Source organism: Macaca fascicularis, chromosome 15 (genome assembly GCF_037993035.2).
Source record: "Macaca fascicularis isolate 582-1 chromosome 15, T2T-MFA8v1.1".
Taxonomy (NCBI): Eukaryota; Metazoa; Chordata; class Mammalia; order Primates; family Cercopithecidae; genus Macaca; species Macaca fascicularis.
Genome location: NC_088389.1, coordinates 80,966,827 through 80,977,867, shown reverse-complemented (window position 1 = coordinate 80,977,867; position 11,041 = coordinate 80,966,827). Strand labels below are relative to the sequence as shown.

The 11,041-nt window shown below is 37.7% G+C and overlaps 1 long non-coding RNA gene across 1 annotated transcript; it reads left to right on the top strand.

Moving 5' to 3' along the window:
• Nucleotides 1-753: 753 nt before the first annotated feature.
• LOC102127316 (uncharacterized) lies at nt 754-10,256 on the top strand. Its single transcript, XR_284704.5, has 3 exons — nt 754-875; nt 8,479-8,543; nt 8,812-10,256. It is a non-coding gene; the product is annotated as an uncharacterized lncRNA (long non-coding RNA).
• Nucleotides 10,257-11,041: the final 785 nt, after the last annotated feature.

Genomic DNA, 11,041 nt, shown 5'->3' with positions numbered 1-11,041 from the left:
CTCTCCCTCTTGGTCTAGTCTAGCAGAAAGAAGACAAGAGCCATAAAACCTAAATTACCCACCTAGTTTAGCCACATATTCACTATGTGACCTTAAGTAAGATCCCAAACGTTTTTGAGTCTCTTTCCTTATGTACAAAATGTCAACAATAATACCTTAAAATGGTAGTAGTTCAAATAAAATTATATGATGAATAAAGGGAAAAACTATGTGCAAAGTGTTTGTAAATATCTGATAAAAGTGCCTTTCCTTGCTCCATTATTGCCTTGAAACAGATTGTCCTCTAGCATCTCTGTAGGCAAATATCTTAATTAGTGATTCCTTTATTTTCACAAATGTGGAGAAGGGTGGAGAAATATCAGATCCTGTTGTTTCTGTCTTAAGATCCTTGTTTCACATTTTCACTTTGAATCAACATCATCTGGCCACTGCTTATGTTTCTGACTTTATTTCCTTTTGCCTTGGGCCTATCTAGCCATACCAGCCTCTGGTATTTGCTCACACATAGCAAAGTCCTTTCCATTTCATAGTCTTTACAGGTTAGTCTTGCTTTGACTGGAACTGTCTTCCTGCTGCATAGATGGCTCTTTGCTTAAATCTCACCTTCTCAGAGACCCTTTCCTCTATTGTTTTGTGTAAAGGGATCCTCTTGTTTCGTAATTCTTTATAACAGTGACCGCTATATTTCTTTCATGTGGCTGATCATAAACTCTAATTAATCTACAAGTCAATTTGATGGTCAGTTTATTATCTGTTGTCTGTAAAATGTAAACTCTGTGATTTTCTCTTTAGATATAATGAAGAAAGCTCAAAGAAACAGGCATTCATTTTGGCAAAAGACCCCTTGGTGCTTTGAAGAGGGGCATGACACTATGGTGAGTTTTGAATCTTCTTCTGGGTTTCTGTTCAAGAGGATGCAGTCCTTAAGGGAACATAGCTAACATGGTATTCTTCCTAGCACCCTCAGCATCTAGCCCAGGGCCTGGCACATAGGTCTCAGTGTGTTGTGGTTTGGACAGAATGAAACCTGCCTCTCTTTTCTGTAATAGACTGCCCAGTGAGTGTATAGCTGCTCCCCTTATCCAAGAGGGCTGGCAACTCACGTTGACCTCACTGCCAACCTCAGTAGCTCAAACTTTGATTACTCTTCATTCCTGGGAATGCCTTTCACTTCTTCCGAAACTGGCTTGCACCAAATCCTTGAGTCTGTATGTAGACAGCAGGGGCTTTCCAACTTCTGTACTACTAACTGTAGGGAACACTTAGGAGAACTTGTTAAACATAGAAATAACCAATGATAACACTCACAATAACATGAGCTAAAACATAGTCTAATATGCACCAGGCACTATTCCAAGAGTTTTGCATATATTAATTTATTTAATCCTTACAATAACCCCATAAGGTAGGTTACGATTACTTCTTCCATTATACAGCTGAGGACACTGTGACATGGAGGGGCTAAGTAATTTGTCAGTGACAGAGGTGGGCCAGGCAGTCAGGCTCCAAGGACTCTGTGTTTAGCCATTCAGCTATAAACATTGCAGTTCTTCAAGACAGATCTTCTGGGCTTATCATCAGCCTTCTCTAGGCAGATGGTATATTTAGCCTTTAATTAAATGTTTAGTGTTTTATTTATGTAAGTAATGCATGAGATAAATTCTTCTATAAAGCAATTAATATTTTCAAATAAAGTAAAATTCCCCTTTGACCATCTTTTATAACCCTAAGTGGCTCCTTCCTTCTCCAAGGGCAGCCATTGTACCCAATTTTGTGTTTATCCTTCCTAAACATTTCTTATACATTTGTATGAACTTGTGTGTCAATCAAAAATACAAAATATTGCTGTGGTTTCTTTATCAATTGTGCATATATAGTAACATGTAAGCATAAAAATAATTGTATATATAGTAGGCCCTTCCTCTGACAATGTACATTTAGGTGGTCTGTGTCAGGTACAGGGTTGCTATTCAGCTGGTACACAACAGTATGGCCATGGCTGTAGCTGCAATTCTGAAACACTTCTGTAATAATTTGGTAAATAGACCCTACTGCTCTCCTGGGACCAGGGCCAACTTATTCATTAGGCACACTAGGCACAATGCCTGAGGCCCATAATGCATTCAGCCCCCCACCGAAATATTTCAATTTTAGATTTTTAAAAATAATAAGAAAAAATGAATATAATAATGAATATAAAATTATGAATCTAGCCAAGATTATATCTGTTTTTTTTATCACCATAGTCATAAAATATAATTTTTGATATAATTTATATAGGATGGGGTCCACAGAGGGAAAAGTACCTAGGTCAGTACCTAAGGCCCTGCCTGGGTCCTCCCCATGGTCCAGCAAGTACTGGGCCAATGTCTGCCAAAGCTCGGGTCTCCTGAGCCCTCTCTCTATGTTTAGGCTGGAGTTCCTAGGTATTAGGACTGGTCAAGGTAGTTCTATATGTATGAGTAAAATTTTTAAGTATCACTCATAGCCACATATATTCCAAAGAGAAAAACATGCTGGCTCATGCAGGGATATTTCTAATGCAAGGAACAGAAAACTATGCAAATATGCCTAAGCAAAACTAGCGGTGTGTGTGTGGGAGTCTAGAGCCGAAGAGCAACCAGGCCACATGGAGGCCTGGAACAGCATTAGAAGAGTTTCCAGAGACCCCAGTGGCTACCCCTCTCTTCCTTTTCGGGCCATGTGGCCTCTCTTCTGCTTCCCTTGGCTTATCTGCTTTTGCCCTCTTTCTTTTTGGTCCGGATTTTCACTTCTCCTTTAGAGCTCTGCCATAAATGTGATACACCTCCCACAAAACGGTTTCTGTGTTTTTCATTTCAAATTCATATGTGAGACAGAAACTATTTGGCCTAACTTAGGTCAGATGTCCATTGCTCATCCAGTAAGCTAGGGCCATAGGCCAAGGAAATGTCAGCAGAGGTGAAGTCTGGTGGTACTTGCATAGACACTCCAGAATGTCAATGTCATCCCATCCTTTGATTATCCAGTCAACACACCCTTCTGCCTACACATACAATTTCATTGATGGTCTTGCTTAACATGGGCTGGCATTTTCATAAATAACTACAAATATATTCCCTCCATTATCAGGAGCAGCAACCCACAGTCCCTTCCAGCTAATGCATGCAGAGATCATGCCATGGGCCAAGGCTCTGGGAGTGCACGAACTTCCCCTGAGGATGTTTGCTCCTGAACCCAAATTAACTTGTCAATCACTGATTTGTTAAATGATAATCTCAACTGCCATGTATAAAATAGTGGATGAAAAAAATTTTTTCTTTTTTTTTTTGTTTTCTTTTTGTTTTGTTTGAGACGGAGTCTCGCTCTGTCCCCCAGGCTGGAGTGCAGTGGCCGTATCTCAGCTCACTGCAAGCTCCGCCTCCCGGGTTCACGCCATTCTCCTGCCTCAGCCTCCCGAGTAGCTGGGACTACAGGCGCCCACCACCTCGCCCGGCTAGTTTTTTGTATTTTTTAGTGGAGACAGGGTTTCACCATGTTAGCCCACGTTGGGATGGTCTCGATCTCCTGACCTCGTGATCCGCCCGTCTCGGCCTCCCAAAGTGCTGGAATTACAGGCTTGAGCCACTGCGGCCGGCCAAAAAATTTTTAATTTAAAGTATATAGTTAGTTTTTGTATAATTTAGCAGCAAACATGGATGTACAGGTAGAGGTGATAGACCCTATTTCTACAATTGTCATAAGGCTCTGGCTGGTATTTACCATTTAAAGAAATTATAAACTAAAAGAACATTCTTTCCAAGTTTGGAATGAAAAATTAAGAAGTCAGTTGACTTTTCTTCCAAAGTATTTTCATGTCTTCCTTGAAACGAACTCGCTTTAGCTTAGCATGTCTTGGGAAGTACTGTTAGTTGTATTCTAAAGCCATCATTTTATCTGGATTTACAGTGTGAAGAAACACTAATCTTTTTACTATCTTAAGACCAAATCAACACAACTTCAGTAATCACTCTACGAACTCTGTGGTTTCTTCTAGGCATCTACTCAGAAACAAGGGAGAATTGACTCCACAGTTCTAGGGCCCATAATACATTCAGCCTCCTACCCAACAAATATTTCAAAAATTTTAAATTAAAAAAAAAAAATCAGAAGAAAAAATGAACACAATAATAATGAATATAAAATAATGAATCTAGGCAATATTATATCTGTCTGTGTCTTCTGACATTGGGTAGACTAAAATCTTAAGCTTCACATTTATAAAACTAATAAATCTAAGGTGGCAATGGGAGGGGCATTTAATAAGGACAGAATTTACAAGGTTGGAGAACTTTTAAATGAAAGCCTGAGAGGATGACTCAATGTGGCTATAATATACAGCTGAATGGAATTGTTTCATTAATTACCTATAGATACCTGAATATGATACATATTTGTTGAGGAAGCAATTCATAAGATAAAACTCTGGACTTTAAAAATTTATAATCTAGTTAGTCTATGGAATCTGCAACTTCACCAAAAAGTCAAAGATAGCACTTGAATATAATTCTAAAACTTTTCCTTTTTACCCTGCAACACAGATGGTGCCACATACCTCTTTGATGAAGGGTAATGTTTTAGGATAAAGTCTTGGTGGAAATGTTCTTTTTGTTTTTCCATAAGGATGGACGGAATATGGGAATGTATGTAACGTTATTGTAAGACCACATGTGCTATACACACTGACTTGGCACAAGGCACCTGGCTTACAGGTGCTCTGGCAAGTGATGTTGAGAAGGCTTCTTTCCTTTTATATTTCTAATATCATGTGCATGAAATGATTTGAATGTGTTTTTTTGGTGTTGGAGTGTATACTGCAGGCAGTCCCTTTGGGCTGAGTAGTTTGGCTTTGAATGTGGTTCCCTGAAACAGTGACAATCTCCTTTTCTTTCTTAAGAGGGTCCTTTGTTCTGGGTGGTGCCCAGGATTGCTAGCTGGAGCCAGTTCTCTTTTCCTTTTCATCAAAATTGAGGAAGGAAAATGTGAAAACAAAATAAATCAAAAAGTTACCTTAGAAAAGATAAGATTCAGCAAGGTAGTTCTAGTAAGATCATTTATACCAAGGCAAGTGGGTCATGAAAGATTAGTAAAAACTTTATAAATGACAAGGCAATTGTACACATTCTTAACAGCTTGTATCCGGAAGTATTCCAGTGTTTGTTTTTGAATCAAATGTATGCAGCTTTTGCTGTTGGAATGCAATCAGCCTGCAGGGAAGAAGATGGTCCTGTAATTATATAGCGAAATGTAAACTACAGGGGATGTTGCAGAAGGCATTTGCCTTACCTCGATGCCTTGCTGCTCCGTTGGAAATGTATCTGCCTAGAACATGGTCATCTAAGGGCTGATCTTTCAGCATGTGAAATAAAGAGAGGAAGGGGAAAAAATAGCCATCCATACAACTGTGCTGAAATAAAACTGTTCTTCGTTAGAGTCTGACCATTCCCCATCGTGCATTCTCCTTCGATGATGTAAAGTCGTTCGGGTGTGCGAAGCCATACCATGAAGCACAGGAAATAGTTTAAATCTTTGGAAATGTTTTTAGGTTAAATAAATGGGGAAATGACTATAGCTAAAGTTGCCAACCACTTGAGAGTAATTTTTACTGGCAGATTGTTTTTTTTTTTTTTGGTTAATTGTCAGTGTTCCTCTGAAAACATATACACAACCAAGGTATACTGTTATAGCCTGCTCCATGGGTACCGGACATGCTTTTAAAGAAGTGATTGTCTGTTCTTGGATTTCTTTCACACTCAGCTTACACTTAGGCAGCCTTTTGGGAATACCAATTACTGAGTTTGGTACATTTGTCTGATCTGAGGGTGTGACTGGAGATTTCTATATGGATGAAGATAAACAGGTGAGATTTTAGGGGATTTTGGTAAATGTCTATTGTTGCCTTCAGTAATCCCAACAGTCACACGTCTGAGTTACTTTGATGGAATTATTACACCTATTTTGTCAGCTATTCAGATATAACGAAGGCAAGGAAATCATGGGATATGGTTTTGATGACACAATCTGAATTCAAATCAAGACAGAAAGAAGCTAATTGTCTAAAATTACTTGAAAAGCTGTAGTATTCTCTAAGGCAGAAGCAACCAATATGCTTATCTGACCTAAAAACAGCTATTTTTATACCACCTTTATGACCCCCAACTCTTGATGATTTAGGTCCAGGCAAATCGAGCTTCTTGTTTCTTTCTCTTTTTTTTTTTTTTGGCAATATCCTGATGTTTGACTGCCTGATCTCCAAAGAGTAAGGCAGGGAATGTAAAAAAATTAATTGCAAGACACCTTTTTAAAATACTTCCAATTATTAGCCAGTACCGTGTACATGTCATTATTCTGACTTATGGCACGTATCATATATTATTATAAATATATGTTATTGTTTCTATTTGTCCCACTAGTCTTAGGGACACTGCAACATGTTCAACTCTCTATTCCTAGTACCTAACGGATTGCTTATAAATAACAGGTTCTTAATGTTTCTTGAACAACTGAATAAGTAATAAAAGGTAAAGTATAAGGTTAAAATATGACTGGGTAACTATGCCAACCCATTACTATGTTAAAGCATGTTATTTAAAAAACCAAACAACTTTATTGAAATATAATTTATATATTATAAAATTCACTTACTCAGAATTCACTTGTTCAAAATTCACTTGTTAGCATATTAACAATGTTGTAAAACTATCATCACTGTCTGATTTTAGATCATTTTGACCATCTCAAAAAAAAAAAAACCCAACTGTGACCATTAGTATTCATTCATTCTCCATATCCTACTTCCCTCAGGCCCTAGCAACCCTAATCTATTTTGTCTGTATGGATTTGGCTATTCTAGACATTTTATACTATTGGAATCACATAATACAAGATCTTTTGTGTCTGGTTCCTTTCACTTGGCATAATGTTTTCAAGGCTCACATGAATCAATACTTTATTCCTTTTTATACTTTTTTATATCTTACTGGATGGATATACCACATTGTCTGCCCATTTATCAGTTCATGGACATTTTGGGTGTTTCCACTTTATGGCTATTAGGAATAATGAGGTCATAAACATTCATCCCTAAGTTTTTGCATGGATGTATATTTTGAATTCCCTTTGATATACACCTAAGAGTGAAATTATTGGGTCAAATGATAACTCTAACTTTTTGAGCAACTGCCAAAGTGTTTTCCAAAGTAGCAGCACCATTTTGTAATCCCAAGCAATGTATGAGGGTTTGCATTTTTCCACATCCTCACCGACATTTGTTATTACCTGTCTTTTTTGTTTGAACCATCCTAGTGTGCGTGAATGGCATCTCATTGTGGTTTTTGATTTGCATTTCCCTGATGACTAATGATTTGAGCATCTTTTCATGTATTCATTGGCCATTTGTTTATCTTCTTTGGAGCAATAAATGTCTATTCAAATTCTTTGCCCATTTTGAAATTGGATTTTTTTTAATTGTTTAGTTGTAAGAGCTTTTAACAAATATATTCTGAGTATAAGTTCATATCAGATGCATGATTTCAAAATATTTTTCATTATCTATGGACTTCAGATATAACGTTTTAACTTTTCTAATGGTGTCCTTTGAAGCCCAGGTTTCAAATTTTGATGTTTAATTTATTTACTTTTTCCTTTGGTTGCTTGTGCTGTAGTTGTCATATCTAAGAAACAACAATGTAATCCAAGGTTACAAATATTTACACCTATATTTTTTTCTAAGAGTTGTATAGTTTTAGCTCTTGCATTTATGTGTTTAACCCATTTTAATTTTTATATTTGATGTGAGGTAAGAACCATTTTTTTGTAATCCAATTAATTCTTCTGCATGTAACTACCTAATCAAATTTAAAGTAATGAATCTGATATATATATACTAATATATAGTGAATGTATCAGCAGAAGTTGAATGATGTTTGAGCATATAATAAAACCTCAATAATTCAGATTTCACTACACTCAAAACTAATAATAATTTGAATATTGACTTACTGTGTTAGTTATAAAGAAAGACTTAACTAAGGAAATTATTAATGAACAGAATCACAGCAGAATGTTAGTATACATAGGAATTTCCTCTGCCAATCTGTTAACTGTAACCATTTGTTCTCAAATATTATTTATAATATTTTTATTTACTTATTAAAAAAATTGTTTCACACTTTGGTTTAGTTGGGCTCTCTGAATTGCACAGAACAGAGACGTTCATCATTAACCTTAATTTAAAAAGTTTACTGGAATGAATCAGAAAGCTATCAGAATCTACCCCTGAGAAGGCTTTTTGTTACTTAGTTCACATTTGAGAAAGAAGGGAGGCTTTTTGGTACAGTAAGATGGAAAAGCTATGTAGGAAGGGGATCAACTCCCCATGGCAGAATGTCCTAATTTTCTTTAGATAACTCATCCCGAGACTATAGTACCTAATGGCCTTCCTCTTCTCTCCATTCTCAGGAATAAAAGCACTCCTAATGGAACTGGAGCACAGAGGGTGAACAGAGCTTAGAACTTCCATATAGGTAAGTGGCTAAAAGGACAGAGGGCTGTGGAAAGGTTTCAAAGGAGAAGCTCTGTACCCTGCATAGGGAGTGGCCATGTAGGACACCCCCAAAAGCTGGAACTAGGGTTCCAGTTGTAGAAAGACTTGGAGTAGAAGGACTGACATCTCCCCATCTTTCCAACTCTATATGGATTTAATTTTATTTTTTGATGCTATAGCAAGAAATTACTGGTACAGAGTTGGGGTTTTTATATGTATTACCTAACCTTTTTATTTTATACACACAGAGACAAAGAGGGGACAAGCATGGTGGGAGACGATGCATCTTCCCTTTCTGATCAGGTTGGATGCCTAACTTCCATCAGTGAGGTGTGTACAGAGAGTCATTAGCCAAACAAGTTGTCCATTTTCTTCCCCTGACTATTATTCCTGGCCTCCATACTTGTCTTGGGTTGGTCCAGCTTAACCTTTTGCACCAGTCCTCCTCATGTGTGCCCAACAAGCTTGTAGGTTGCTCATCATCTGCTCTCTGGCTTACCTGCTATAGCTGGGCATTAGGTTCATGAGGCTTACAACTGGCCATCTGAAGCCCACGGAGTAGAGTTAGTGATCTGGGAGTACCTATGAACATGGAAGCTCTATGATTTCCTGAACTAGAAACTGCCTACTATGGAATGATATATAAATATGTTTAACTTCTTGGTATGTATAAATAAATGTAGACACATTTGTTTATTTTAAAATAAATAAAAATCAGTAATTTGATCATTCAGATTCATTACTTTAAACATTTCACAAATTCTTCAATGAATATCAATTAGTGAGGTTTTTATATATTTGAGTTATTTTAACCACCCATAATTTTTATATAATAGTAGAAATGGGAATCTGTCTCTTTACTATTTTTCTCTAATGTTCCCATACAAAGACTCACTTATTTTCTTTTTCTTCTTTCTCTCCCTTTGTAAGAAAGTTTTTTTACAGGTAAAAGAATGTCATAGGCTGAACTGTGTCTCCTCAAAATTTATATGTTGAAGCTATAACCCCCTAGGTGACTGCATCTGGAGATAGGGCCGTTAGAGAGATAATTAAGGTTAAATAAGATCGTAAGAGTGGGGCCCTAGTTTGATAGGTGGCGATTCCTCAAGGATCTAGAACTAGATGTACCATATGACCCAGCGATCCCATTACTGGGTATATACCCAAAGGATTATAAATCATGCTGCTATAAAGACACATGCACATGTATGTTTATTGCGGCACTATTCACAATAGCAAAGACTTGGAATCAACCCAAATGTCCATCAGTGACAGACTGGATTAAGAAAATGTGGCACATATACACCATGGAATACTATGCAGCCATAAAAAAGGATGAGTTTGTGTCCTTTGTAGGGACATGGATGCAGCTGGAAACCATCATTCTTAGCAAACTATCGCAAGAACAGAAAACCAAACACCACATGTTCTCACTCATAGGTGGGAACTGAACAATGAGATCACTTGGACTCGGGAAGGGGAACATCATACACCGGGGCCTATCATGGCGAGGGGGGAGGGGGGAGGGATTGCATTGGGAGTTATACCTGATGTAAATGACGAGTTGATGGGTGCTGACGAGTTGATGGGTGCAGCACAGCAACATGGCACAAGTATACATATGTAACAAACCTGCACGTTATGCACATGTACCTTAAAGTATAATAATAATAAAAAATAAATAAATAAAAAAGAAAAGGAAGAGATGCCATCCTCTCATCTCTCTCTCTCTCTCTTGCTTTGTTTGTGTGTGTGTGTGCGTATGTGTTTGTGTGTCTGTCTCTCTCCATGCAAGAATAGAGAAGAAGTCATGTGATGACACAGTGAGAGGGCAGCCTTCAACAAGACAGAAAAAGAGGTCTGCTATGGTCTGAATGTTTGTATCTCCTGTGAATTCCTATATTAAAACCCAATCACAATGCAATGGTTTTAAGAGGTGGGGCTTTTAGAAGGTGATTAGGTCATGAAAGCGAGTGCTACCCTTATGAATGGGAACAGTGCCTTACCAAGGAGGCCTGAGGGAGCTTGTTGGCCCCTTTCACAAGGAGAGGATACACAGAAGGCACCATCTGTGAGCAACAGGCCCTTACCAGACACTGAATCTGCTGGTGCCTTGATCTCGTACTTCCCGGCCTCCAGAACTGTGAGCAATAAATTTCTGTTCTTTAAAAATTACCCGCTCTGTGGCATTTTACAATGATGGCCCTAGTAGACTATATAAAATGTGAAGCAAAGATGAAATCAGTCCTAATTACCTCTAACTCTGAACCCAACTCAACTTTCTTCCTAGCCTATATAAAATGAGCTTATTTAAGAATTGATTTACTTGCTTATTTCCAGTCCCTCTTCCCTTTTTACAATGTAAACTCCTTGATGAGAGGACCTGCCTATCTTGGTCACTGCTTTACCCACCCCAGGCACATGGTAGACAAATACATATTTACTGAGTGAATGTATTAGTGATGGAATCATTTTGGT